Source organism: Rhipicephalus sanguineus, chromosome 1 (assembly GCF_013339695.2).
Source record: "Rhipicephalus sanguineus isolate Rsan-2018 chromosome 1, BIME_Rsan_1.4, whole genome shotgun sequence".
Taxonomy (NCBI): Eukaryota; Metazoa; Arthropoda; class Arachnida; order Ixodida; family Ixodidae; genus Rhipicephalus; species Rhipicephalus sanguineus.
The window spans coordinates 35,250,549-35,278,378 of NC_051176.1; the positions used below are offsets into that span (position 1 = coordinate 35,250,549).

Genomic DNA, 27,830 nt, shown 5'->3' on the forward strand with positions numbered 1-27,830 from the left:
TGAAAATACAAGTGCTCACTAATGAAATAATAACTCAAGGGCTTTCGTGTTTTTGCTATTATCATATGCACAAAAGAAATGGACTATGGACATGAAACCAACTACAGCGTAACTCACTTGTTTCCATTCTTGTCACAGATGGGAATCATATGGGCGACCAGTTGAGTCAGGGTTTTCGTCGAGCACTGGCTCAAAAGTTCCCTTGTGAGCCACCAGACAAGCGCATACATTGCAGTGGCCAGCTTGTCATTAGCCTTACTGTTGTGAACAGTGGTAGGGTTGTCAAATGAGTCCCGCCGTGGTCTGACTTGTCTTCCACCTTGACAACAGCTTTTTCGGAGCTCTGGTTTCCACTGTGTGGTCCATTGTTGCTGGCTTTGCTGTCCAGGGAGAGTCTGCCCATGGGAGCCTCCAGCCCATCTCCATCAGTGGCCATGATCACCGATTCCAAGGGAACGGGAGGAGGTACTGGCAAAGTGTTGCAACAGAAGGAGATATTAAAGGAGGTCCTCGAGCTGAATCAGTGGACAAGTCCAAATTCCCTCTTCCTTTGGAAAGTTCGTAGGTATCAAAAAGTAAATGAAAACTAAGACTGCAGCAATGACCCACCATGGCCAGTGAATTCTTAGTACCAATGATCAATTATGCCCATAAAGAAAAGTATGATCTTGTGGTGTGTTTTGCACTCTCAGGTGCTTCGAGCTGCATGAGTTAGCATTTCAGCAGGTACAATATACATATAAAACCCACCATCTAAATAAATGACAGTTTTCACTACATACGTACTGTGTTCACTAAGCTCTAGCAGATGTTAAAGGAGTACTGACACAAATTCTAGAAATTTTGATATTGTCTCTCTAAACAGAAACACTGGTGTCGAGTACTCTACAAAGAGTATTGTGGCGCCTCGAAACACACTGAATATAATTTAATAACACTACTTTAAAAAAAACACCTTCGGCTTCGATATTGAGGGGGCGGTTTCACAGTGACATGTCGACACAGTCTCACGTAAGTCTAAGTCGCAAGGGAACACCAACTTGTGACATACTAGCAGCAGCTCTTCCAGCTCTGCTGTCAGTTGCATGTGGTGCATGTAAACAATGATGAGCGAACTGGCAAAATCTTCCAATTTTCAGAGCTTGCTCTAGCAAGCAGCAGAGTACGCGCATTACACCGAAATGACACGTGGAAGAAATCATTATTGGCGGTGATCAATAACGGTTTCAATCAATTTAAAGATGGAGACATTTTGGCTTCTGAACGGTCAGAACAGACCTATGTGAGAGCAGTAGTGTTTTTGTACCTAAATGACCTGAGAAGAGATATCGACATGCTGCTGGACTTTCCGGTCATGGAGGCAGTATTTATTCGTATGACACGAACTTGTGTTCGTCAGCAGCTGTAGAGAGACTTTTCTCGTTCGCGAGTCTTGCGTTGAGGCCGAAATCTTTGAAAAGCTGCTGTTGCTTAATTGCAATTAATGCAGCAAACTTGTCAGCAAAACAGATGTCTGTAAATAAATGTATACTTTTTCTAAATTCACTGTTGATCGTTAGTGATTCGAGCGATATGCTTATCTTGCAAGCTTCAATGCACTGCAACATTATCCACAATATTTTGTCGCACTTAGTAAACGTCTTTGCAGGGTATCACCATCCTCAAAATAAAAATAAATATTCCACTAAGTGTATTCTTGTTTCTGTAATCCAGGATACTTTTTCCTCTTTTTGCAAAGGTATCTCCGAAATATCCTGTTACGCCAAAGGCAAATGTATCGCAGCATTTTTATTTTAGGCCTCCAGCACTTGTATTTTGATCTCTGTATTCCGGAATATTTTTATGAGAATCTCTGCCCAGCCCTGCCATGTTCAGCAGTAGGTGGTCTGCAAAATGAGGCCTCATGCAACAGTTTTCCCTGAGCAGCCACATATTAAAAAGCATCTTTGTTTGTTTTTGTGTGTGAAGCCTGCTTGAGAGGCAGGCTGTAACGTATAGTCTTTTATATATATATTTTTTGATCTCAACCATTCACCCTTACCACTGCTTAGGCCAATGATCCATCCTTTTCATTAAAGCTCTTTGTCTGTGTAATCCAAGTACCAAATTCAATTTCAGGAGCTGGAAAGATGATTTAGCAGCCATGTTCTGACACCACATACTCGAATGCCCGCGGCTGTGACATTAGAGATATTGATAAATTGGCTCAAATCAAGGGAAGAGAAGGTAGACAAAAAGTAGCCAAGTAGCCAAGTCGTTTTTTCTGCCACCACAGGCCTAAAAAAGGTAGCCAAATTGGCGTAAAGTAGCCAAACCTGGCAACCCTGACCGAATGTATTCACGAGAGCCTGGGTGCACACCAAAATGCCTGATAAGTGTACTGGGAGGGATTAAAAGAGCACCGACATCAAATTTACGCACGTCAAGATTTTTGCATCCACTAGTAGTTATCGACCCCCTAGTGGCGATTCGCGACCCAAAATGCAACTGAGGGACGAATAACTATCTCTTTTATTGATTTATATCACCGGTATCTAGCCCGATTCAAAACGGCCGGCAAGCCCGCCATTTTTTAGTGCTGGCAGCGCTTCCTCGCGATCCCCTCCAGACCGCGCCCCAGCTGATCACTTGTCCACAGAAAGGGGTGACGTGAGGCTCACAGCTGCTCAGCTAACATTTCGTCTGCTAGGCGCACACGTTCAGTCATACCTTGTCACCAGCATTGCCGTCGTCGCCGTCAAAAGTATTGACTAGTGTCGAAGACGACATTCTGGAACTTGGAATAGCCGCGGTACGCAATGTCACGAATCATTTTCAGCTTCGACCCTTTGCAAAACAGAGATTCAAAAATGGACGCCGTTCCAAGCACCAACGAGGAGGTACCCGGAGATGCACGCTTGAGCCAATATCGCCAGTGTGTCTCAATTAGCTAAATTAGAGAATTTTAGCGTGCACGGCATTCCGGTATACGCAGAGGGGTCTATGGAATAGCGAATGCACACCGGCGGAGAAATAGAATACGTTAGGTTTCTACAATGACAATTCTGTGCCTGCCAGGTTCTTCTTTGCACTGCCAGATGGCCTCACCTATCCAGCCTCTCATGGTTACGGCTGTAACCCGGTATTACGCTAGCGCAAGGAAGTCCACGGACGAACTAGCATTCACTAATAACGCTACCTACATGTTACTTGTTAGCGATGATATTTATCTATAGGCTGCTCTACTTTGATAGCTTGTGGTCGCGTTGGTGTGTACGATACGTGTAATGAAACGACTCACTCATTCTGCCTTTTCCGCGCTTCCAACAACACCATTTTAACTGCAGCTTACAACGGTTCCCCGACATGCTGACGTCGAATCATGCTCTTTGCTTTCGCCTGTCTTTTCTTGGTGGTTTGTGCCTTGTAATTTCATGAAGTCATTCGAAGCGGCGTGACGATCAGGAATGAAGAGTGAGATCGTTTCCAGGCATCAGTGCGACGATAAAAACACCCAGATCGTCGACATCATTGCTACTAGCATATCGTCACTCAGGATGGTATGCGCCACACCGAACACGTCACAATAGTGTCGATGTTGCAGGGCGCTGAAAGCCCTTTGAGCTTTCGTATGCTCTTTGCCCTCGAAATATATAACTTCCAGGTGACGGATGCCATTCAAGTTTGGTCAAAAATACTTATGCATACTGAGCAATCGAATGAAGGTCACATCTCGAGCTTGAGATTTGATGTTAGTGCCCCTTTAAAGCTATTTCAGACGTGGCTGTGGCAGTCTGACCGCTTGAGCAGAATAAAAAAGCATAAATTCATTTTTTACAGCGAAGCTGTATACAGCAGAGTACCACTTGAACAAACGTCAGTTAAACAATTCCCCCAATAATTCCCCCAAGAATAAATCGCGTTGCTTATTGCATTGCTTACTCACACTGGAAGCGGCGGTGGCGGCGTACAATTACGCCACAAAAATCGCTTGTTGTTGTGATCTCATAACAGCTGTAAAACTGCATGTTACCAGAATGACAAATCCTACTTTAACCAAAAATCTGCTGCCTGCAACCACCCAAATCAGTATGTCAAAAATAGCTTGGCATATTTCGTCCGTAGGGTCGCGGACGACGTACGGAAAGCGTGAATACATGAATGTCGTAACATCGTGCACCGTCCCTTGCAGAATACATAGATGAACTTCGTATGGATCAGCTATAAACGTCCCCGCTCACGCCTCCTTTCTCCGGTTTACATGAACGTTGAGACAACTTGTTTTGACGGCCTTTGATTCTGAGAGCCCCAGGCAATAAGTAACGCGATTCATTATTGGGGAAATTGTGGCACCTGAGCCAATGGCATTGTTATATTTTGACCCCTATTAATTATCACCTGCAGTAAAGTAGGGAGGTGGGCGAGTTGGAACTGATGCATTTTGAAAACTTTTCAGCGCGAACGGGACGGAGCACAAAGAAGAGGACACAAGACAAGCGCTCGTCTTGTGTCCTCTTCTTTGTGCTCTGTCCCGTTCGCGCTGGAAAGTTTTCAAAATATTATCACCTGGATACGTAATAAACAATATAACATACTGAAAAAAGAAACTGAAAACCATGTGCTACAAATACACTACCTCTTTTTTTTTATGCAACAAATTCTGTTGGTTTGTGTTGCCCCCATAGAAAAAAATGCAATGGTGGGATTGAACTTGAAAAAACTTTTTCTCGACTACTAAAACAAAAACTACTTTGATTAAACTTTCTCTGGACAAAGTTGTTATGATTCTCAATCGTATGTGCTTTTCCACTTATTTTTTCTTGGCCCACCTTAGGGTGCTACAGACATCTCAACATAGGCCAATGTAGCCTTTTTGTAAGTTCAGGATTTTATATTAGAGCTTATGCGCCATACACAGGCAAAACAAAAAATTTAGGAGACAGTGCGTTTTATTAATTTCTGCATTTTATCGATAATTGTCTTTTGTGAAAAAATGCCCGAAAACACGACAATTTACGCAACTTTACCTACGTGCTAAGGAGTAAAAAATATAAAGCTACTATAAGGAACTGTCCTATAATGAAATCACGAGGCTTGAAAAGTGCAAAAAAGCAAGTGTTCAAATAATGCCTGGAACGGTCGATTTATAGCAAAGTTTTTTTTCGCACCTGATTTTCCAACATTTCGTGAAGTCCAAATGGCGCTCACGTGCCCGAAAAATTTTTGCCGCTCAAATTATTTTGGGAAAATACTGTACAACTAATGTCTATATGTGTGTCTATATGTGTCCCAATGTCGAATATACTGGGAGACCTTCTCAGCACTCTGATTTCGAGCTTGGCACTCGAAACGGAGCATCAGAATGCAGCCGCAGCTTCAACCATCCGAGTGTCACTGGCATTTTGGGAGCACTTTGAAGCCCCCAAAAATGACCTTTAGAAGACGCCATTAAAGAAAGGTCTGGAGGTGAATGTGAGGTGTTGCAGACGTAAAGGAGAAAAGCGGTAGCAATGTAAAATTATCTTTTTTTTAATGGTCCTGCTCACAATTGTGCCCAAGCTGAACCCGCTTCGAAACACGAGACAGCATTCAATCTATGATTTAATCTTCAACAAACTTCAACTTACTTTGCCTAATGCAGCAGCTTAAAATCGAGACATCATCAACTGAACTTGAGGAATTTCCCCACGGAGGGATTTGTCAACCACTCAAAAGCAGTGCAACTAGTCAGCCAAATGCTGTCTCATGAAGCTTCAGATGTCTAAACACTCAGACGTGGCCGCTGTAACATAATAAAAAAAAAATGGCAGGCTTGCACGGAACACGCAGCACAGTCACAGGTAAAGCTGGAGGAGCCGCGTTCGAAGAGCCCATTACAAGCTCTCTTAGGGCGTCTACTGCAAATTACAGTTGCGAGGTACCCCTACACTATAAGTTGGAAGGTAGCCTCTATGCCATTATGCATCATACTGTGGAGAAAACGAGGTACCCACTACACATGTGTAAGGCATTATGTGCACTTTGTTGATGCTGTGGCTGATGACGATGAAGATTTATGGCACAGCCCTTTGTAATGGGTGGGAAGCTTTAAACCATTCATTATGAGATCACAACAGCTGATTTTGGTGGCATAGTTGTTCGCCGCTGCCGCCAGTGTTCGTAATCGCTATTGCGCGCAATGAAAAAAAATGTCCATGATCAAGCGGGATTTGAACCTAGGCCCTCCGCATGGCAGTTGAGTATTCGACCACAGAGCCACGCCAGTGCTTGAAACTTCTTCGTCAAAGCACCCAGCACGGGCATCATGTCGAGCAAGGAATCGCGTTAACAGATACAATATAGTGTGGTAGAAGAATAAAATAACAACCAGGCATCACACAATGTGAATTGTGTAATCAGTTTAAAGCTTCCCACCCATTACAAAGGGCTCAGCCATAATTATTCATCGTCATCAGATACAGCATCAACAAAGTACATAATGCCTTACATATGTGCAGCGGGTACCTCGCTTCCCTGCAGAATGATGAATACTGGCATAGTGGGTACTTCCCTACCTTGCAACTTTACTTGTAGTAGTCGCCCCAAGAGAGTTTACAGGGGGCTCTAAAAATGCCGCTACTCCAGCTTTCGCTGTGACTGTGCTGCATGTTCCACGCAGGCCTGGTGTTTTATTTTCTTTATTAAATATCTGGGTACCTTGTAATCTTGGCAAAAGGCCCTAATTTCTTTAATGCACACCAAATCATAAATTATATCATCATTCATAAGGCTCTATTAATGAACACTCACTGGAGCAGCTCATTTGTGTCATGTTCCTTTGTGACAAGCTTGTTAGCTTTTCTTTTTGAAAGAAAGACGAAAGGTTTCTTTACATCGAAAGAGGGAAGTGATGAAGCGACAAATTGAGTTCCCACAACATTGCACTGAATCCCTCAATAGCAGCTTACATCGGCATATAAACCTTAAAGGGCCAGTAAACAACCCCGAGGTCCAAAAATTGTAATGAAGAGAAATATACGCACTTCTGCGATGTGAACATGCTGCCGCAAGAATTTTGCGAGTACGTGCTATCATAAGGAAGTTACAGGGGTTAGAACGTCCGTTTCAGCTGGTTTCAAATTTTCGCGCAGCCTTGCCACCCTTTTCTGCCACAGGGAGGGGAAGGCGTAGCCCGTCGTCGTGACTCCGGCCACTTCGGCAGCGTGACACGACGTCAGCAATTGACGTCATCGGCGAGCTCTATCAGTCGCAATGAACTTCCGCTCGCTCCGGCTCCTGGTTGTTTATTGTTTACATTGTTGCACGTGCTCCGTAACTTGACGGGCAGTTCTCAGCTCATCGGTATTATTAAGCCTTTGTGACAGTTCACAATGCAGCAGGAATGCGTGCTTGCTTTCCAAGACGACGAAGGGGCACGAGATAAAAGCGTGTGGAACCCCATTTGCCGTGCCTGCAATGGGAAAACCAAGTGAACGCGACCCGTCTGAGCTACCAGAGATTCCCTCTCTCTTCGCTCGATTTGCAGCCGACAACTGAACCACACTTCCTCCAAGTGTTGCTCAAGTCGAAGGCGAAGTGCGTGCAGGTGCTACGCAGTGTGAGGAATATACGCGCGAACACCCGACAACTGCATGGCCGAAACCGCATCACCGCAGGGCCAAGAAACAAGGTGCAGTTTTGTAGCGGTGGGTGGGAACAGGAACTGACGTTAACTTGTTGAGACCTGGTTTAGACCAATCGACGAGCTCAGTGGTACGTCAAGTTGCCCATGGGCAAGTTTGCGTCACTGCGTGTACGAGGGGGATTGGTCAGGCGAAGTAAAGAGGTGCAGGAATTGTTTTTTAAAAATGGAGGGTCTGCACGGCGCGCAGCGCTGTAACATGCGGAAAATGTGATCGCTGCGGTCTACTGTACAAATTGGCGAGCTTGCTTGGGGGGTGTAAAAAAAAGTAAGAGCCTGTTTACTGACCCTTTCAATGACACTAGACAGGGGTCACACTCCTGTAAAGGAAATGACTTACAGGGATTCACTTCAATGACCAAGTCCTGTGCAAAGGCTTATCCATTTACTATATATCCATTTAATAGATGAGCCTTTGCACAAGACTATGTCATCAAAGTAAACAGTAAACTCTCGTTAAGAAGAACTGTAACAGTTGCTCATGCTGTTGGTATCGGTGAATTCCTTGTCCGAGTCTAACAAAACTGGCTGGTTGACTTACCTTGGTTGAAATCGACGTCCTGGAGCAATTCACATATTGTTGGGGGGCTAAAGCTTTCATACACGTCTTTGAAGACCTGTTCCAAGTCTTCCTGACTCACTGGAAGAAACAGGTTCTCCCCTGTGCACACGAGAACGCAGGTGCTCAGTTACGCACAGTATTGGATGTGAAAGGCAAAAATGAAATAAGCAATGCACTGGCTCAAGTATTTATTCCCAGCCTCGGATGTAGCACGCTCAAGTCAGCAAAAACACGCGGCAATGAACACCATGAATCATCTTTGAGCACTTTTGCAAGCAACAAAGAAGGACGAAAGGAAAGAGCACACACGGTGTCTGTGTGTCTCTTTCTTTTTGTCCCTGTTTGTTGCGTGCAAAAGTGCTACAGGATGAATTCGTTCCAACTAGGCCAACTAGCAGTTTACCACCAGGAAGTTGCCTGTTAATTGTGTGGGCTGAGCACTTGTGCCACCAGTTACTACAAATGGTGGCCAGTGTGGGCATTTTCTGCTGCAGTTAGCAGGCTTTGACATTGTCATTTTAGGAAATGCTTCAAAGGGTAAGCAAAAATGTAAAAAATTAAAATCTCTGCTTTCTCGTCCATTATTTGCTGCTACTCATTTTAAGCATCATAAGCACACACAGTACGCATACAAAGCCACAAGACACTTTCCCTATTGAAAACGAGCTAAGCTCGTCATACGGTTTGTACCGGTCCTACCCAAGACAAGCTGGGCTCCCTGAAGCAAGCATCTTGGGCCACCGCAGGTCTGATTCATTTTACTCTCTTCTCTTTAGCTTCTTCAACAGATGGTATAGTAAAAAAGTTTTAAAACGTGCTCAAGGCATGCATATTGGTGAAGGAAGGACTTAATTCTGGTAATCGGAATTAGCAAATGGCGTCCTCTGTGCACGAGCGTGCCAGCAACAGCTTTGTTCAGAAAAAAAAAAAAAGAACAAAAGTGGGTTTGTTTGCCCAAGTTTGGTGAAATGAAGAAGAATTTGAGTTCCCTGCGAGTGTGGCAGCGACTACACAAAGTAGCATATTTTCTCTAAATGATCGGATCCGAAAGATGACCGCGTCTCAACGTATCGGCAGTGGACGCTGTTAGGTGTAAGCAAACCCCAACGTCCAAGGTTTGTTTTCATGCGCTCGCATGTCCCTGTGCTTTATTTTTTAAATTTCAGAGAGACCTTTTCTGCACCGAAGACTGGACAGACTAGGGCACTTTCCGTAGTGCAGTGCAGTGAAGCCAATCCTCTGCATATTAAAAAAAATTTTGTGTGTATCTTGCAAATAAAGTGCCTTCGAATAATCCATTTTAGTTTTTTCAAGACACGTAGAATCAAACAGGCAAATAAAAAAAATAGGTATTTTTGTATCATTTTCAGCCAAGAAACTCATTGAGGAAAGGGTTTTTAAAGCACACGATGGCTACCTTGAGCACTGTGGCAGTACCCGGAAGAAAAAAAAAACCGCTTGTTTCACACACAATCAGTGAAAACAAAGCCTTTATGAGGACGAGACAGCACATCACAATAAGAAACTCCCTTAACAATCATCAGCCACACACTGGTGAAACATGGAAGCAAGTTTTGCTTAGAAGCAACACTTCCCGAGTGATCACTCTAAGGTGACACCGTCACATTAACAATATCTTGCATAACTCTGATCTAGACACATTGCTGGCACTGTGCAAAAAATACTAATGAGCTTTGCGCAGCTCAAGAAATGCTCTCAGTTGGAAATGCGTGCCAAATTTACAGTGAGCAGCAAGGCGATGAGACAGCAAATGCCTGCATTACCACTGCAGAGCAAACAAAGCTTCGCTTTAAAATGTGCGACAAATAAAATGCAGAAAAATTGTCTGTCTCAATGTGAACCATCCTGAAGTGGGGCGCAGCTCCCAAACCCATGCTTGAACAGAATGAAATTGGCACTAAACCTCTTGCCTGGCTACTATACATAGCGGTTAAATCGAACAACCCTGTAGGCAGCCAACCACTTGAACTCATTAGGGGATGACAGTGGGAAGCACCTGCCTGTTCATTGTAGCACATGTGATGAAATGCAAGCCCATTTTTAATAGCACGAAGGTGTCAGGGCAAACGAAGGGCCAGAGGGCACGTGAAATCCTGGAAGCCTCATGGATAGTTAGACATGGCCCAGATAAGTGCGTCAGCGATACATCTGTGTATCTCTCTATGACAGAGCTTGATTTTCTGGTGTAGATAGGGGTCTCGGTGGGGGAGTGTGCTTTCGTTACGCGGTCATGACTGCTACTGCGCACGCGCATTGTTCCAGGAGGGAAGTTTATGTGATTTCAATAAATCAGTTGTTAGTCTGCATTCATTCTGTCTGCTTATACTCTGGTGTCTCGTCCTAAGTGCAGTTTAAGTTTTCACAATATACCTTAACTACCTTGCAGAACAATTTTATGGAAGGAAAAAGAAAAAAAAAAGCTCTCTATAATGCACATACTCAACACTAATGCTTCGTGCAAGTTCAGAACTCATCCAGCATTTTTTTTTGCGGTATTTTATCATAAACTCAAACAAGCGACTAGGTGGAGATGAGAATTCTGATGTGTGGTATCAACTTGGTGTGACCTTTCCACCAAAGCCTATGCAGATGGACAGGTAACTACAAGATCTGATGACTTCACGGAGAAAGCCTTCTGCATAACTGGAACAGTTGGTGTCAAACCAAGAAGCGGTCCTATCTTTCCCAAAAAGACTCACTACAAGCATATTGAGCCATGGTGCAATGTTGCACTGCAGCCATGAACCTATAAACCTACACAGCATTTGCACTCCAGTGATAATGCACGTGCCCTTTGGACAGTTACAAATGTGTAGGAAGTGGCTGGCAATGCTTTCTGTGCCAGTATGTGCTCATGGCAGTTTAAACTTTGACTAAAGTGAACCCAGTGTTATCACTGCTCACCCATGGCTGCTTGATGTTGCCACACTTGAACTCATCAAGGCAGTACAGAATATCGCGCTTCATACTCTCCTTCCTATGAGTGCTTGCTGCAGTCTTGGCTACGCAACCTTACTTTCCACTTGCCTAGGAAACTCGGTAGAAGCAGTAAGTTGCCCCTGGCCTTGCTGCTCACTTGAAACTATGTGCGGACTTAAAGGGGCCCTGCAACACTTTTTGAAGTAATGATCAAACGAGCTCACTATCGGAACAAGCTTCATAGCGCAGATTCTTACACGAAGGACAAGGAAACACGACAGGCACGAGCGCTTACTTCCAACTAAAGTTTAATATCAGAGCTAGGAAAAATGCACCCTATCACCCGATCACAACATGTGTGCGTTACGCTGCATTTCTCCAGCTGCTATCAAGAAAATGAATTTCTCTTGGGGATAAGACAAGGGATGGTGCGCTGACACACTCGTAATCGCTGCAGTTCATTACTGCAGCTTCTACTATCTAACACGTGCACCGGTCTTTATCTCTAAACAACACTGCAGTATTGTCAAAGTACGGTGTACACAAACAGTCCTGACAATGTTGCACCAGGTGCCCCTGTCTTCCTTTCGCTCCGTTGCTGATGTGCTCCCTTAAGCGGTTGTTTAGGCATCTTTCCGTCTGCCCGATGTACGTTCTGCCACACGACAGCGATATTCTACACACAACACCTTCGGCACATGCCACGAATCTGTTCTTGCACACTCCATTTTTCCGCTTTTTACAGGTCACGTTGCATAACTTGGTTAATTTTTGGGGGGCTGACAAGATGACTTTCACATCTGCATTTTCGCCAATCTTCTTGAGACGGTGTGATGTTGAGTGTAGATATGGAATTAGTACTGCCACCTTCCTTCGATCACGTCCCTCTTTTTGTGCACTTGATCCTGCTGACACACTTTCTTCGTCTTGTGCAAAAGAACCTCAGCAACAGCCAGGGTCAAGTGCTCTGGGTAGCCTGATGCAGCCAAGCGCTGTATCTGACAGTCAAAGCTTTCACTGATATGGCGCACCCAGGACTTCTTGAGTGCATTAAGGAGGCACATCTGTGCGATTCCCCTTTTTATGTGTGAGCGGACGTGAATGGCAACAGGGGTTTCCTGCTCTGCGGCTCGTAGATCCAGCACACATGACGTGGCGAAAGAAACAGCTTTGGTCAAGGAACTTGAGCATGTCATTTTCAGGCATTTCATGCGTGATTTGCAAAGGCTGGAGGCACGCTTCAAATATGTTAATGATTCCCGCCACCTCATTTTGGAAATGTTCCACATTTCTAATAATTAAGACAAGAAAATCGTCCACAAATCTGAAAATTTTTATGACCCTGGATCCCAATAACTCTTCATTTAGCTTCGTGTCAAGAGAGGCCAAATACAGGTCACTGAGCACTGGCGCTAAGCAAGACCCTGTGCACACTCCTGCTTTCTGCAGGAACACTTGACCATCCCATTCTACAAACGTAGACGTCATGTAGAGGGACAATACATCTAGAAAACGCTGCGGAGCCACATAACATTTGCCTTGAAAAGCCACTGCCCCGTACTTAAGAATCTTCTCATCCACGCATTTTAAAAGCTGGTCTTGAGGGAGGGAGTAATACGTCTTTAACATCCCCTGAAAAGGCGTAAAAGCCTTGATTAGCACGTTCGGCCAAGAAATCGATGACTTGTTCCGAGTTTTTTGTTACAAAGGGGTCTTTAGGCTCGAGCAGGTTCAAACCTTGCTGTAGGAATCACACTATACACACTTCTGCCAGGTGTGTTTTTCAGAGACGATTACTCTGAAGGGCATGTCCACTTTATGATTTTTAGTGCTGAAAAACATTTCAAGACCCAGTCTACTGCTGCTTTCTATTGTCTTCACCAGTCTTGGAAGATTGAGTTGCTCACACAGCTCCTTTGCTCTGGCCTTGACATGCTTCAAGCTGACTTTGCCACACTTGTTGAACACCGATCCAATAGCCTCAACCACTTTCCTATGAAAGACAGCGTGCAGAAAAACACCAAATTCACCTTGCTGGTCTGTGGGCACCACGCATAGATTGTTTCCCTGCAAGTAGGAAGCTACCTTCATGAACGGTATCCGAGCCCTACTTGATCTACGCCGCAACAAAGCATCCACACCTTCGGACGCACCTTCTCATTTTCCGGAGCAATACCAGACTTACCATGGCGTTGGTTTCGGTGGCCTTGGCTCAGTTGCACATTTCTGTTTGTGCACACCGTACCTTGACAGAGTGTTGTTTGACATTTTGACCGCACAAAAAAGACGAGGACAGAGGGAGGTACGACGACACGGGCGGTAAACTTTCAACTCATTTTATTCAGTGAAAGACGTAGCAATATATAGCGAGTTTTGACATGCGCAGACACAGTTACGTCCGCTCATCAGTCTAGTGGGGCAGCCACCTGTCCAAGAAAGACATTTCCGATTGAAATAATCTGATAGAGGTGTCACTGACACAATCATCATTTTTCTTTCTAATAAAGTAAGCTTCTAATAGCTCTCGAGCTTTTTGATCTTGGCTTCTGCCCAGAATCTTTATCCCTTGAAACCGTGGTTCACACGTGCAGTCTTTACAGTGCGCAGGCAGGTGCGCGAAAACGTCTCCTTTCTTTAACTTTTGCTCGTGTTCCCTGGCTCGATCATTTAGGCACCGCCCCGTCTGCCCTATGTAGGACTTGCCGCACGTCAGGGGGATTTCGTACACGACTCCTGTAGAGCACTTCGCGTACGGCTTTGCATGGTTTTTACCGCAGCCGAGACTTCTTTTAGGTTCACTGGAGGTACGGGGGCAGAGCCGCGCCAGCTTGAATGGCGCCGAAAAAAACAAGGGGGACACCATACCTGCCTGCTACCTTCCTTAGGTTGTGGCTGACCTTGTGTATATAAGGCACCACTTCAGGTCTTACGGTAAGAGGAGTCGTCCTCGTCCTTGCCTCCCTCCTCGAACCTTTCACCTTCTGCAGAAGTGTTTCCACCACTGGCGTCACCATCGAGTCAGGGAACCCAGCCGTCTTGAGACGGGAAATCTGATTGTCAAAAGCATCCTGCATTTTGTGAACGCACGACTTCCTGAGAGCCGACTCTAAACAGAGCATAGCAACTCCCCTTTTCACAATCTTTGACTGGGCAGAATCATATGGCACCAAACCCTTCTGTGCCCGAGGAAAATACTGCCAGCAGGCATGACCATGGCCAAAAGAAATGCTTAGGTCCAAAAAACGCAGGGTATTCTCAAGTGGAAGCTCATGAGTAAAAGAAAGACCTTTGCCAAGACGTTTAAACATATCCAGAATGACATCACAGGTGGTTAAAGTTCCTTGCTCGTTAAAAACAATTAAAAAATCGTCCATATATCTAAAAACGGTTAAAATGTTTAAAAACGCATTGCCTTTAAAAGCTTCCTCGAGCGCCTTGTCATTGTAACCTAGAATATATTACACAGTAGCGGCGCAATACACGACCCGATGCAGATGCCACGCTTCTGTAAAAAAAGCTGTTCGTCAAACCTGATAAAAGTGCTATTAAGATAAGTCTCTAAAAGCGTTAAAAAATGTTCCACCGAGATACCAACTGCGTTCTGGAAAGGAATCGAGCCATTTTCGTCAACGCACATCCTAACCGCCCTAAACAGGTCGCTATGTGGGATGGAGTAAAAAAGATCCTCCACATCTACAGAAAAAGCTGGGCCTATGGCCTGGTTGTTCCTAAAAAAGGCAACAACATCATCCGAACTTTTAGTCAAAAAGGGATCGTAATAACAAGACTCTTCAAACTCTTAAGAATGAAGCGACTAACATGTAGCTGCCAGGTTCCACGCTCGCTAACAATTGTTCTGAACGGAATACTGGGTTTATGTGTCTTCGCCGTGAAGAAAACACTTAAGGCCTTACTCGTAGTGCTACTAATGTCACTGGCTATTCTATCTAGGTTAAAAGACTTGCACATATTTATAACCTTGCTCTTTACCCTAGCTTCAGAGCTTTTTATAGGTTTAAAATTCTTCCTCAAGGCCTCAGAGGCCTTTGTGCCAAACAACCCTCTCGGAAGGACTACAAACCCTCCTTCCTTATCTGCTTCCAAAATAACAAGGTCATTATCCTTACAAAAGTTCAAAGTCCTATGTATAACGGATACAGTACGATTAGAAGACGGGCAGGAAACACTCTTGGTAAGACAGTCAACACCTTCTAGCAGGCACCTGTCATGGTCTTCCTGCGGGGCCTTCTTCGCCACACGGTTTCAAGGGATAAAGATTCTGGGCAGAAGCCAAGATCAAAAAGCTCGAGAGCTATTAGAAGCTTACTTTATTAGAAAGAAAAATGATGATTGTGTCAGTGACACCTCTATCAGATTATTTCAATCGGAAATGTCTTTCTTGGACAGGTGGCTGCCCCACTAGACTGATGAGCGGACGTAACTGTGTCTGCGCATGTCAAAACTCGCTATATATTGCTACGTCTTTCACTGAATAAAATGAGTTGAAAGTTTACCGCCCGTGTCGTCGTACCTCCCTCTGTCCTCGTCTTTTTTTGTGCGGTCAAAATGTCAAACAGTAAGCACCAACTAGGCCAAACGCAAGTTCTCCTAGAGTGTTGTTTAGAGACAAAGAATGGTGCCCACGTGAGATAGTAGAAGCTGCAGCAAGGAACTGCAGCGATTACGAGTGCGTCGGCGCACCATCCCTTGTCTTATCCCCAAGAGAAATATGTTTTCTTGATGGCAGCTGGTGAAAATGCAGTGTAACGTACACGTGTTGTTGTGATCAGGTGATAGGGTGCAGCTGTTCCTTCTTTCTCTTTCACTGTATATATTTCCGAGCTCTGACATTAAATGTTAGTTGGAAGTAAGCGCTCGTGCCTGTCGTGTTTCCTTGGCCTTTGTATAAGAAGTCCGCACTATAAAGCTTGTAGCTATGGACTACCAACTAGCCCGAAACAACGACTTGCCCACTATACAAGTTTATTGCCTCCCGAATCGATTGCCACAAAAATTTTTTAAATCCCTCAAGTACGAGCGGAGTTACAGGGTTTCGTCGCACACTTTAATTGCCTTTTGCTCTCCTTTTGTCCCGATGAGTATGCTCGAAGCTGCACAGACGGGGGATGACCAATGGGCAGGGAGCTACGTGTGTCATGACCTTGGGCACTCTCTCTTCCTTTCTTCCTTGAAGTCAGTTCACTTTTGGTGTGGTCACGAGTGCACTGGTGCCATTACTGTGGCTACGCTGGTGGTGCCCCGTGGTAGGAATATAGCATAGGCCATTTGTAAACAATTATACTATGAATTTATTCTACATCTGAGCACATTTTATTCAATTAGGACAAATAAACTGGCCCAAGTAGAAAAGCAGGAGATTTTATTTGAATTATGCAGATTAAACAACAAGAAAAAACACTGGGTAAATGAGTGCTACAAGTTACTACATACCTGGCACATCACCCGGCGGTGGCGAAGATGCTGTAAATAAAGACAGCCATTTCAGCTTCCACCACAAGGCACTAGAAAAAATAGTGGACGCTACATTGAGCAGTGTTTAGTGTGCTAAGCTACAGGCATATGGAACTAGATGCAGGCCCGATTGCATCAATTATTTAGTACAAGTTCGTGAAGATAAACAGTCGACTAAAAGCCTTATAAGAATGCCACTTTTTTTTCTGTACTTATCAAATGCTTCCTTGGCACACTATCTTTGGTACTAATAACTACTAGTCCTTGCAACTGAGAACAGTCTTCAGTGCTGTGTACATAAGAGAGTCAACATGACCACAAGCTGCCCGAATTGCACACACATGCAGAACCATTAATTTTTGCAACAGAAAAATGGAGCATGCACCTGCGAAATCAAAAGGGTATCACTGCTACAAAACATATAGTAGAGTAAAAGCACGTTAATTCAGATTTCACGGGACAGAAAAAACTGTCCAAATTAACCGAATATCGAATGATCAGAAGTATCAAGAAAACAACAAATAAACGTCTATTACATCAATGCACTTTCATTTTCTTGAGGAATATGTAAATCCAGCAATTATTTTGCATAAGAGCAGTGCAAAAGCCACAAGTTTTTTTATTTGAGACTTCCTTCACTTGAACGCGGATCAGGTCCCCCGTGTCTTAATCCGAAACGTGCTCCCAACCCATACCTTATCATGAAGCAACAACGCGATTGTGGGTGGTGACCACGCCTTTCTGAAAGCCCGCAGCTGTTCCGGCTGTCTGCGAACGCCATTTTTGTTCCTTTACGTCGCACATTTGCGGTGCTTCGTGCTGGGCGTGCTCCGAGGATTGTCCGAATTAACCGGGTTGAGGCCACATATGACCGAATTAACGAAAGTTTGGTGCCATTAAACAATGCATACGCTGGCCGGGACCACAGAACACGTCCGAATTATCTGATCTTCCAAATTAATGAATTAACGAGCTTTTACTGTATCCATTACTTTTCAGCTACAGTTGTCATTTTGTTGTGTTGAGTGGCCAAGCATGGCGATGATGGTAGTTAAATCGTATGGGTGAAAAAAATGTACAGTATGCAGTCCCAGGACACCATCCTTAGATCACAGCAAATGGTCATGCCAATGGCATCTGCTTCACGAGGAGTTGAATGGATCATCATTAATGCCACGTATGTGAAACTGCAGTTGCAACTTTCCCAACAGAGATAAACTTGACCAGCACCATGTGGTGGCAAATGCAGCATTGGTCTTCTTTTACGACCACTTTGCTCTGCACAAAATTTGTAACAAAATCTGTGTGTATATATATATATACTGGTGCCAAAATGTCATAAGGCATCAACTATACGACTATGCCATTGACAAGGCTAAGGCTAACTTTTAACCTGTCTATTACAGTATTATCTCAGCCACCTGCTCGGAACTCATACAGTGATTGATCTATTATCGATATAACTAACATACCAATGCAACCAAAAGCTGTGTTGAAACCTTTTGAAGCAGATGTGCAGTAACAATGGTCAAAATTTGAATTTCACAGAGATTAATTAAATAATTAGTGAAGTTTGGCACCAACAACTCTGCTGTTCCAGCAATGAATCTACATTCATTGAAACATGTCAGCTAAACAATATTTCGGAAAATTGATTCTGTTTCTCCCCGAGATGTGTGCCTTGGGGAAAAGGAAGTTGACCAAATGAAAAGCAACTTTACATAGTAGAGCTGCCTATTATTCAAATTATGCTTGTCACTCTCATCATCATCCACCCAGAGCTCAGGAAGTTCCGATAAGGTATGGTGAAAGCATGATGGCAGGCCGTGTGCAAAGTACAGGTGGAACTAGAAGCAAAGGATACCCGTGGTCATGCAGTGAGAGCATGCAACATGTCATAAGGGCATCAATAATGTTTGGTGGCAATATGCTTAGCATTACTGAAACAAGCCTGGCTCCTTTTTCTAGCCAGTACTATGCCAATCATGTTGCCAACATGCGACGGCACGAGGAATATCCGCAAGAAGTCAGTTTCACTGCAACGGAGAAGCAATGAATGCAATAGCAACAAATGGAAATGTGACAGGAAGCGAAGCTTTAGGAGCAGTATAAAAAGTGTAGTGAACATGAGCCTGCTAAGCAAGCAGTGCGCTGCACCATCGCCAGACTCTATGACCATGACAAGGTCTTAATTGCTTAATTGGGCAGGATTAATGAACTAACTTCTAACACTGGTTTGAGCAGTGGAACTTAAAACGAGGGACAAAAAGAAGACGGACAGGGACGTCACTGTACTAATGACTAAAATTTTATTTCTATGAGCACGGCTAAATAAATAAATAAATAAATAATTTTTTCTCGGGTCTGAAAATCACGGCCCGTGCAGTGCTCTAGTGCGTGCATTTACCACTGCATCCACTGCTAGGCATTGCTGTATTTCAAAGTTATCAGTCAGCACTGCAGTAACTATGCAAGCACGTGGTCATAGGAATCTCACTGATATGGTGCAACTATTCTTGAGGTACAATGCTTTTATAGGCTAACTACATCAAACCTCATAATTTGTGGACGAAAACGTTATATTAAATCTATGCACATTCATGCTTCTTGGGAGCGACCCACTACATTGCGTCATGGATACTGTCGCAGCAGATTGTGAGGTTCCGCTTTGTCACACTTTCCTTCGAGTAAGTCATACTTTGCTGTATATGCAACGAGGTTTATTGATGAGGTTTATTGATGCAATGATGTCGGGGTGAAGAATGACCACACGGTAAAGCAGTGTAAGGCCTGCAAAGCAGGACAGGCTCTCATGCAATCACAACACCGGTCTTTTGTCGTCTTCTTCTGCAGGCGCATACCCGTTGGTGCATCTGCTCCCTTACAATATCCCCGGGGGTGAAGCGTAGCCATCCTAGCAACTCAGGGAGTAGGCAGAATGATGGGGTTGTAATATGGCTTTAGACGGTCGATGTGTGTGGTCTTGTGTCCATGACGGTGCAAGTCTGGCGATTGTGTGAGGGGCTCGATGATGTAGTTTACCGGTGAGGTGGCATCAACGACACGGTATGGACTGTGGCACCGTGCCAGAAGTTTAGAAGAGAGGCCAGGGACGTGTGGTGGTACCCATAGCCAAACAAGGGAGCCAGCAGGAAACATGGGAGCTGGGTGATGATTGTCATCGTGTCGTGTCTTTTGTCGACCTTGAGCTTCACTAGTCAGCGAACAAGCCAACTGACAGCAGTCTTCGGCGTATTGGGCGACTTCAGAAATTTGAATGCATCCTGAGGCATCGGGTCGGTACGGGAGTATGGTATCCAGTGGGTGGGATGGCTCGCGGCCGTACGAAAGAAAGAAGGGGGAAAAGCCGGTAGTCACTTGCGTCGCGGTATTGTATGCAAAGGTAACAAAAGGTAGTACGGTGTCCCAGTTGGTGTGGTCGGAGGAGGTGTACACCCTCAACATGTCGCCGAGTGTGCAATTGAACCGCACGGTAAGGCTATTTGTCTGTGGATGGTAGGCAGTCGATTTCCGGTGATGATGTTGCATTCAGCGAGGAGGGCTTGGATGACACACGACAGGAACACGCGACCCCTATCACTGAGTAGTTCTCGCGGAGCACCGTGGTGAAGAACAAAGTTGCGAAGGATAAAAAGAGCAATTTCGCAGGTGGTCGCTGCTGGGAGAGCTGCAGTCTCAGTGTAGCGTGTCAGGTGATCAACCTCGACAATGATCCAGCGGTTTCCAGAACCAGTATATGGAAGGGGGCCGTAGAGGTCGATACCAGCACGGTCAAATGGGCAAGCCAGACAGGGGAGAGGCTGAAACGTGTCAGTAAGATGTCACAGAGGTGTCTTGCCTTGTTGACGTGTAGTGCAAGATTGTACGTATCTCTGCACAAAGCGGTATATTCCGCACCAGTAATATTGCTGATGCAGCCTTGTGTAGGTTTTCAGGATGCCGACGTGAGTAGTTTGGGGATCTGCATGGAAATTCATGCAGATGTCAGAGCGCATATGGTGTGGGACAGCAAGGAGCCCTTACAACCGTCTGGCATGTAGTTGCACGGTACGAGATGTTGTCTCGCACAGAAAAGTGGACTGCTTGGCAGCATAGCGCGCTGGTCGAATGGACAACAGATGGATCGGTTAGGTAGTCGAGCAACAAGGCAAGGGATGGGTCCTTGTGCTGCTCCAAGAGCATGTCAGTGGAGCTGAGCGGTGACAAGGTGTTAAAGAGGGGTGAGAGGGAAGCCACATCTGGTGTTATTGGTGAGCGGGAGAGCGCATCAGCTGTATGCTTGCGACCAGAATGATATACGACACGGATATAATATTCTTGAAAGCAAAGTGCCCAAGCGTCCCGACGGGTCTTTCAAGGTAGAAAGCTAACATGGAGCGTGGTGGTCTGTAACAACGTCGAAAGGATGGCTGTAAAGGTCCGGGCGAACTTTCGTCAGAGCCCAGATTATCGCCAAGCACTCCTTCTCTATGATGGAGTAATTTATTTCTGCCTTCTTCAGAGCATGACTCACATAAGCAACAGCGTACTCACCTTGGACGTCTTTGCGTTATGCCAAAACTGCACTGAGGCCAATATCACTTGCGTGGGTGTGAATTTCTGTGGGAGCAGTTGGGTCGTAGTGGCGAAGGATAGGTGGTGAGGTCAACAGGCGGTGCAACTGGTGAAATGTGTCATCACATTAAGGTGACCACACAGATATACCTTTGCTGGTGGTAAGCAGATTCGTCAAAGGTGCGATGATGGACGCAAAGTTACGCACAAAGCAACGAAAATAGGACCACAGGCCGATAAAACTTCTGAGGGCTTCGATGGATGTGGGCTTCGGGAAGTCAGCGACAGCTCGAAGCTTATCAGATCTGGAAGAATGCCGTCTTTTGAGATGGCATGTCCCAAGATGGTTAGCTTTTGTGCTGCGAAGTGGCACTTCTTGACGATGAGTTGTAGACCCGCAGAAGTGAGGCATGTGAGAATGTCGTGCAGACGAGCAAGGTGTGTCTGGAAATCTGTTGAAAATACGACTATGTCATCCATGTAACACAGGCAGGTCTTCCACTTGTGGCCTCGAAGGATGGCATCGATCATGCACTCAAATGTTGCAGGTGCGTTGCATAGCCTAAATGGCATGACGTTGAACTCGTATAGACCATCTGGCATTACAAAGGCTGCTTTAGGGTGATCGCACTCAGCCATTGGTACCTGCCAATACCCAGAACGCAGATCCAGGGAAGTGAAATACTCTGCGTCTTGTAAACATTCAAGAGCATCGTCTATTCACGGCAGTGGATAGACGTCTTTTTCTGTAATCTTGTTGAAGCAGCGATAGTCAATGCAAAATTTTTTTTTTACCAATACCACAGGTGATGACCAAGGACTTTGAGAAGGCTGTACGACTACGCAGTGAAGCATGTCATTCACTTGCTCCGTAATGACGCGACGCTCTTTGGCAGAAACGCAGTAAGGCCGCTGTCCCAGGGGTAGTGTGAACTGGCGTCGATGGTATAAGTGACAGTCGTGGTGTGGCCTACTGAAGTTTTATGAACGTCAAAAGAAGAGATGAACTTGTCAAGGACAGCAAGAAGTTGGCGGCGATGAGAGGGGGCGAGAGTTCCGTGAATGGCGGTTTCGAAAGCCGATGAACTTGATGGTTGAGATGCAGTAGTGATAGCGTCAATGTAACAACGGGTGGGGTCATTGGGAAGATCAAGGTCATCAATGTGGTCGACAGGTTGTGCATGTCCTAAAGTTTCACCATGGAGTAAGGCAATGGGATAGTTGCAGTGGTTTGTGACAAGCATTGTGGTTGATCCAGATGCAAGAGTGAGAACGGCAAATGAAAGAACAATGCCCTTACGCTGAGTAAACACGGGAGACGGCGTTAACACTACCGTGGCGTCAGGTTGAGCAGTACACAAAAGGGTAAGAGTGATGCCTCTGGAGGCAAGTTGGTATTGGCATCAACAATGAGTTTGCAGGTGAGAGGAGAACGGTTGGTCGATGAAAATTCCCATGTTGGCACAAGAGACACTTCCACACGTGAACAATTGATGACAGCTTCATGACGTGACAGGAAATCCCAACCGAGGATGAGGTCATGAGAGCAAAATGGCAGAACAAAAAATTCGGTGATGTATGCAATGTCTTGAATGACGACGCGCATCGTACACACAGCTGAGAGATGTATGCATTGCGTGCTAGCCGTGAACAGTACCATGCCAGAGAGAGAGGTTGTCACTTTCTCGAGTCTTCAACAAAGGTCCTCGTTCACAGAAACGGTGCCCCGGTATCTATAAGCGCTAGTGCAGCGACCCTGTCAACGTCAACATCAAGAATATTTTGCGGCGAAAATCGAGGACTTGAGAATTGCGAAGCAGTTGCAGTTCTTGCCTCCAGAACTGCACCGATTAGCCTCCCTCATCAGAAGGTGGTCGACAACGCATAGGCGATGGCGACTGACGAGGAGGAGATGGGAAACGATGACTGTCTGAAGCAGCAATATGAGTCGAAGCATCTCTGTGCAGATGCAGATGTGGCGGCATGTTGTGGCGCGTAGTTAGGCATTCCGAAGGTGGTGTATGCAGGTGCAGTACAGCGGCGGCAGACGCGCGCAATATGGCCAGCAATGCCACACGCGAAGCAGATAGGCCGGTTGTCTTGGGTGCGCCACACGTTTGTTGGACGGAAGTGTTGTCAGGGCCTGGAAACTGGAGACGAGGCGGGATGGGGTGGTGTCGATAAGGAACCTGCATGCAGCGGGGGCCGCGCGACCACAGCAGCGTAGCTGAGAGGTGAAGATGGAGGAGGCGGAGCATAACCGGCACTTGATAGCGGTGATGTCACAGAAGGGGACAGGTAAGCGGCCGGAACTGTAGGGAGGGCCTCGCAAATTTCAGCCCGTTTGGACTGCTGCAGTGTCGGAGGCAGACTAGCGGTGGGTACGTCGCTATGAGGCAGCTGGGATAGCTGTTGAGCCACTTCCTCTCTAATAAAATCTTTTATCTGGTGAGACTGTGTGCACTGGTATATGTTGTCGTTTGCAAGTGCGATGCCCGAGATGGAATCTGGTGATGGGACATTTTGGCGAGCGATGGAATGCTGATGCCATTATTCGTCAAAGCTCTGGCAGAGGTTTACCAGCACTGCCACAGTGGTTGGGCTTTTTTGCCAGCAACATCTGGAACGTGCCCTCCTCTATCCCCTTGAGAATTTGTCTTATCTTCTTTTCTTCCGGCATTGAGGGGTTAACCCACTTGCAGAGGTCTAGCACATCCTCAGTGTAACTCGGAAATGTTTCGCCAGGCTGCTGTGCTCGGTGGTGCACACACTGGTCAGGGTGGAGCATGCGAACCTCTGGTTGGCCAAAGGCTTCGGTCAAAAGGGTCTTAAAGGCTGACCAATTTGGAATGTTGGATTTATGGTTGGGGAACCAAAGTTCAGCGACGTCAGCCAAGTAGAATATCACGTAGATGAGCTTAGAGTCGTCGTCCCACTTGTTACTGGCGCTTACGTGTTCGTACAAGGAGAGCCAGTCTTTGACATCGTGCTCACCGCTTCCGCTGAAATTGGGCGGGTCCCATTGATGGGTAGCGCCGGCGCAGGAGGACGTGGCTGCCGGTGTGGCTGGCTGGGAAGGGACTGCTTCGGTCATGTTGGCCTATGGTCTCGCCGGCAACTTCTGAGAGCGGAGCTCCAGGTTGATTGCGGGAGATCTCAGCAACCTCCACCAAATGCAACGAGGTTTACTGATGCAATGGGGATATTTCGGAGATATTTTTGCAAAAAGACAAAGTTTCCCGGAATACAGATACTGAAATACTTTTTATTTCAGGGTTGCTTATTAATGCAGCATAATAGACAGAGATTATTAAGTAGAGCACAATATTGTGATATAGCTGCAGCGCACTGAAACTTGCAAGTCAAAATATTGCTCGAATCACGAAATGAACAACAGTGAACTCAGAAAAAATATGCAATTTATTTTACACGCAAGATCTGTTTTGCGGAGAAGGTTGCAGCCTTAACTGCACTTATGCACAGCAGCTTCTCAATAAGGCTGTCTTTTAGACACCGTTGGTTCGGCCTCAACACAAGACTCGTGAACTCGCAAAATGGCTGGCTGGCCGGAAAAAATTAGGGGTGCTGTACTGGCCTTGAAGAGTGACTTCCGTCGGCAGAGGCCGACAATAATGCAGCCACAATTCGGTAGCACGCCTTTGCTTGGCCTTAACACAAAGAAGACTTCCTGTCAACCAAGGAAACACGTCGGGCCATTTCCGACAAAAAAAAAAAAAAGTAACGAGAGGCCCATGTCCTCTAAAGTATCGCGGATATAGCGAACATCGTAAAGGTATTTCACTACCGAGATACAAGTATGTTTTTTCAAATGTATCTTGATGCAGAAATACAGATACTCAACAGTATCTCCGAAATACTATTGTGATACACTTATATTGCAATACTGCCTAGCCCCGATGCTTACCTACACCATTTTTTCATAACCGACACAGTAACTTTTGGTTAAGAAGGTGAGCTACACTTACCAGGGCAATCGTCACACAAATCCTTTTACTTGAGTTAGCGTAAAGCAAGACGGCCACTGCTACTGGTGAATCAAATGGTCATGTGGTATCCATTAGCGAAGAAAGTGTTGCACCACATACACTTCGTATGTGTACAGCTCTCAGTGTTTTTGGTTATCCCATGGGCACAGAAAATTCTCTGGCTGGGCTATGCCACTGCGCTCACACGTCTATTTTTCAACACACGCAGAATGCACAAGCATGCTTTCAAGCGATATAAACGTCAAGCTGCTGTGTTTAAACACGTCTCCTAAGGCTCTTGTATGCAGGCGACAGCCAGAAAGGTGGTTTCTAAGTAACAGCAGAGCTGATGAGCAGTATATATGGCCAATGGCCTAGTGATAGTAAGTGCACGAACCTACCCTCTATGCTTTCAAGGCTGCGCCCAGTGACAAAGCGCCGGGAGTTTTGTCAGGGCATTTGAACAGCTATGCATACGGTGAATTACGAAAAGCATTTTCCTCCCATGTGCAGTTCTCTACTCATCCCCACGAACTCCCAAGCATGATAGTCTCAAGCAGAAGCTTTTTTTAGACCAGCTGTGACTTCCATTTTCAGACACAACTGAAATGCAGAAACACTTGCATGAGGCCCTGACCAACCTGGAATGAATTTGTTGCATTTGAAAATTGAATTTTTTAACTAATGTAGGGAGCAGAACCTTGATGTAAAGCATCCGGGAGGCGGGCACCACTGCAAGAGCTTCAGCTAGTGCCACAAGCAACGTAGTTACTTAGTGTTCTCTGGAGGAGTGAGCACTTCACAAGCCCTGCCTATTTTTTTTCTCTTCTTATTCTGCTTGCTAAAATACTTGCAGTGGAGCTATTACACATGCAGCATTGCATGAAGAACTCAAGTCACATGCCACGATTGATCCAACGAGTGGTCCATTACATAGGCGCAATAAGGACGTGTTACCTTCCACCTTCTTTAGCACTAACGATCTTCTGTTATAGATTCCAGCTGTTATGCACCATGCAGGCGTTTTGAAATTTGCAATACAATCACTCTGCTGAGTGATCTATACATGTTGCGCTTGCTTCCGCCAAATCTAGTGAGCGGCCCTTTAAAATACTACTCGCCTCAAGCAAAAAGTTTGCTACTTACAGTAACTAGACTCTACCACGGCCGCTCGGAAAAACACACGGTGCGGCCTGCCGCGTCGCGGCACAGGCAAGGGGAAAGAGGTGGAAGCGAAGTGGACAGTTGTTGCTGCATTCGCTAGGAGGGCACCAGTAGTAGGGGAGGGCTCCACGCGACGCGCGGGCGTGAAGGAGCGCGCGTTCAGCGGGTACATCGAGATAGTGGTGGTTTTCTCCACATGAATCACTCGCACCAAGTGTCACTGAGACAGGTTGCGCATGTGTGATATTTTATGCGTTAGGCAAAATGCCGCGAAACTGTTGTGTGCCGTTGTGTTCCACAAATGCATCGAAGGACCCGCAAGTACGCTACCACGAGTTTCAGTAACGCAGAACGCAGGGCAGCATGGTGCGAAACATTTCCCGTGAAGGACCCGGTGGGAAGGAAACAGTATGGCAGCGAATGATAGGTCCTGGTGTGCGCCTTGCATTTTACGGGGCAGGACTACAAGAAGATACGAGAAGAAGTGAGGATACTTTTGCAATGGCTGTGCCGACAATGTGCCCCGGTTATCCAAGCTACTTGAGCACGAGGAGCACGCCTGCTCCGAGAAGAAGCGGCCAAGCTTGGAATATAAGACGATAATGCGCAGTTGCGTGCTGAGTGCTCGGCAATGCTGCTTTAAAGACAGGCCTGTCATTAGCCAAAACGGCTGTCAAGTGAGGGCACTGAAGCCACGACGCCCAACAACTCCAAACTAGGGAATGACGTGTGTGGAAATTGCATCATTTTCAGATGCATCATGTCAACTACATTCGACCTTGTTAAACTGACAGAAGAAGCTAAACAAAAACACGCTGCTTCCAAGCGAAGATCGCTCGTATGAAGAGCACTGCAGGCCCTTCAAGAAAAAGTGGATGAGGCTGAGGAGCACGCAGAGTTTCATGAAAATTACACAGACCTGCCTGTTTAATGAAGGTGCTCAGCGTGCTGCTCATGGTGACAAGACTGCCGATTCGTTAGAAACCAAGTCCACAGTTACTCGACAAAGAAGCCCTACAGTGACGTTATCTCAAGGGAATGTGTAATATGGAAGGCATGCTCCAACAAAGGTTATCAGCATGCAAGGTCCAGAAATCTCTTTAAGCTCCCTTGTCGCTCAAAGCTCAGAATATGTAGGCCATTAACAGGTGAAATCGGCGTCACTTCGTTGTAAAGAAGCAGCTGTGCGTCGATTCAGGGTCTCACTGTAGAGCAAGAAGCGTTCTGCTCCCTGATCATTGACGATGGCCATACACCAGAGGGTCATATACGACCGACAAGTCGACAACTTTTTGTCTCGTTGACCGTGGTGAAGACAGCACTCAACGCGGTACCTCAAGTGGCAACCCGATTACTATGTTTTGTAATAGAGGCTTATTGTGACATCATATATTATTCCTGTCAGATATTTTTTTCATGAGATGGAGTGCTGAAAGTGGACTTGCGGGGCGGACGACCACGCATGGAAGTC

General features: G+C 45.7%; 1 protein-coding gene across 3 annotated transcripts in view; it reads right to left on the reverse strand.

The window, feature by feature from the left end:
- LOC119390442 (nuclear factor NF-kappa-B p110 subunit) overlaps nt 1-27,830 on the reverse strand; it is a 402,969-nt gene that overhangs the window by 981 nt on the left and 374,158 nt on the right. For 2 of the 3 annotated variants that reach the window (XR_007415548.1, XR_007415546.1), the window contains exons 11-13: nt 16,614-16,643; nt 8,202-8,321; nt 118-468 (exon numbers count right to left, since the gene is read on the reverse strand). The gene's annotated coding sequence lies outside the window, so the exon portion shown is untranslated. The remainder of the gene's footprint in view (nt 1-117; nt 469-8,201; nt 8,322-16,613; nt 16,644-27,830) is intronic. The other variant, XR_007415547.1, reaches the window with a different exon arrangement.